At 37.9% G+C, this 2874-nt stretch overlaps 1 long non-coding RNA gene across 1 annotated transcript in view; it reads right to left on the reverse strand.

Moving 5' to 3' along the window:
* Positions 1–243: 243 nt before the first annotated feature.
* The window catches only part of LOC107653126 (uncharacterized), a 22384-nt gene continuing 19753 nt past the window's right edge, over positions 244–2874 (reverse strand). Inside the window, exon 3 of the long non-coding RNA XR_001630187.1 lies at positions 244–254. This is a non-coding gene — a long non-coding RNA (uncharacterized LOC107653126). The remainder of the gene's footprint in view (positions 255–2874) is intronic.

Below are 2874 nucleotides of genomic sequence, written 5' to 3' on the forward strand. Positions count from 1 at the left end.
TTTCTGAATAAATATACTTATTTCTTTCTTTCTTTTTTAAGTACTGACCTCATACTTCTGAACAGTATAAATCCATTCTTTATTTACTGATTCATTCTCTGAGCAGCAGAGTCAGATCACGAAGGTTAGCCGGTGGGCCCCTGCGGTCCCTGTCCTCTCTGCATACACTGCCACATCACCATCATAAAGCTGATGGATGGAGTGAAATCAGAAATTCACAGGTGATCTCTGACCCCGAGCGCGAGCAGATGGATCTGAGCATCTGTGCTGCAGCGCTGCTGTCTGGGGTCAACACTTACAGGAGCCCCTCAGACCTCCGTGACGAGGGCCACAGTCTCATCAGGGGCCAGTGTGGCTTTGTTGGGCAACGTATGGCCGCTTAGATCATTTAGAAACAATTTTATATCTTATATATACAGATATAGTTATTTTTGCTGAAGGGTCAACCCAAATGTTTTACCAATTGCTAAACCAATGACTATTTCTGATGCTTGAAAAAATTAAATACAAATTAAAAGCATTTATGATTTTCTCCTACTTTAATTGTTTGGTCTCAGGTGTAAATAATCCACAGCATTTTTGTAATAGTTTTACTAAATATACTTAAATGCTTCTGTGTATCACTATAACTTAAATTCTAGGGTAATCTACTTGTATTGGTGCTATTCAGAGTAAATTAATCTGTTAAAATTGATGTTTAATGCTGTCACCTCTTTTGAAACTAGTGGTTAAGTGAATCAAGTTAGTAAAATGTAATTTAATAAAATGATCTATAATGTGATTATACACTACCATTCAAAGGTTTTCGGGTCAAGAAGATCACCAAGGGTGCATTTATTTGATCAAAAATACATTATAATCAGAAAAATTATGAAATATTGTTTAATATTTATTCAATTTAAAATAGCTTTTTTTTCTATTTGAATGTTTTGTGAAGTGTAATTTATTCCTGTGATGCAAAGATGAATTTTCAGCATCATTACTAGCCTCTATTTCTTATTATCAATGTTGAAAGCAGTTGTGCTGCTTAATATTTTTTAGAAACCTTTAAAAAAAAAAAAAAATGGTTGGAAAAGAACGGAATTTATTGGAAATTATAAATGTCTTTATTGTCACTTTTGATCAATAATAAATGCATCCTTGCTGAATAAAAATAATCATTTCTTTAAAAAAAAAACAAAAAAAACTACTGAACTTACTTACCCAAACTTTTTTTTTTGTATATATTATCACATTTGAATTAAACACACATTCATATTTAAAAGATATTCCCAAATAGCTTCAGTGCTACATTTTTTCCAGATTTACTGCAGTTTAACTACTTCAAAATATTAGTAAGTTGTAGTAAAACAATCTAGAGCTTCACAGTAGCTTCCTAATGTTTTCTCCAACAAAAGAAGTGGCCTTCAGATAAATTACAGTTTGAAGGTGAAAAACTTTTTAGACAGTGATATAAACCTTGATCGCGGAGAGCCTGAAAAATAAATAAATAAATAAACAGGACAAGAACTTTTCCACTCTGTCACGGCCTCCGTTTGTCTCTCTCAGAGTCATTTTTTACATTGACCCTAAGAAAAAAAAAGAGGGGGCCCACAACCGGCAAATTGAAAATCCATTTGTTGAACAAGTACCTCTCACTTGCAAAAAAAGAGCAGGGGATGTGTTTGGAGGAATAATATGACGTGTGCTAATAGCGCGGCTTCTACAGTGCCATCTGTCTGAGGGAAAGGTCAGGAGAAGATGGCAGGTGATGGAAAGAGCGAGAGAGGATGAGAAAATGGGGAGGAGGGGGAGAAAAACAAGTCAAACGTACAGTGACAGGCGAGGAGCGGCGTCATATGAATGTCATAATTGAGTGGCACTAAATCGAGAGGCCCACTTTCAATGTGTCAATAAACAAGTTCAAGGTGACACGGCGGATCAATACAGCGCGACAAGAACCGTCCGACAAATTTACTGCGGTGTAATTGGGTGCAAAATGACTCAACTCAACCTTCACGCCGCAGAAAAAAAAAAAAAAATTCTCAGCGCAGATAAATTACAGTTTGAAGGTGAAAAACTTTTTAGACAGTGATATAAACCTTGATCGCGGAGAGCCTGAAAAATAAATAAATAAATAAACAGGACAAGAACTTTTCCACTCTGTCACGGCCTCCGTTTGTCTCTCTCAGAGTGATTTTTTTACATCGACCCCAAGAAGAAAAAAAGGGCCCACAAGCGGCAAATTGAAAATCCATTTGTTGAACAAGTACCTCTCACTTACAAAAAAAAGAGCAGGGGATGTGTTTGAGGAATAATATGACATGTGTGCTAATAGCACGCTTTCTACAGTGCCATCTGTCTGAGGGAAAGGTCAGGAGAAGATGGCAGGTGATGGAGAGAGCGAGAGAGGATGAGAAAATGGGGAGGAGGGGGAGAAAAACAAGTCAAACGTACAGTGACAGGCGAGGAGCGGCGTCATATGAATGTCATAATTGAGTGGCACTAAATCGAGAGGCCCACTTTCAATGTGTCAATAAACAAGTTCAAGGTGACACGGCGGATCAATACAGCGCGACAAGAACCGTCCGACAAATTTACTGCGGTGTAATTGGGTGCAAAATGACTCAACTCAACCTTCACGCCGCAGAAAAAAAAAATACAATTCTCAGCGCCCGCCCTCGCCCTCCGGCGACAGTTTGTACATGTCACATATGCCTTCAGGTGGCATTGGTAGACAATAATGGATTTTGTTTTGGTGTTTTTGTTGTGTGTGTGTGGATGTGTGCGTGTTTGTAAAAGACAATATAAAAAAGGTAGAAAGAGCAAGAGAGAGAGAGAGAGAGAGAGAGAGAGAGAGAGAGAGAGAGAGAGAGAGAGAGTGTGTGTGTGTGT

Source organism: Sinocyclocheilus anshuiensis, unplaced genomic scaffold, assembly GCF_001515605.1.
Source record: "Sinocyclocheilus anshuiensis isolate Anshui unplaced genomic scaffold, SAMN03320099.WGS_v1.1 scaffold131, whole genome shotgun sequence".
NCBI lineage: Eukaryota > Metazoa > Chordata > Actinopteri > Cypriniformes > Cyprinidae > Sinocyclocheilus > Sinocyclocheilus anshuiensis.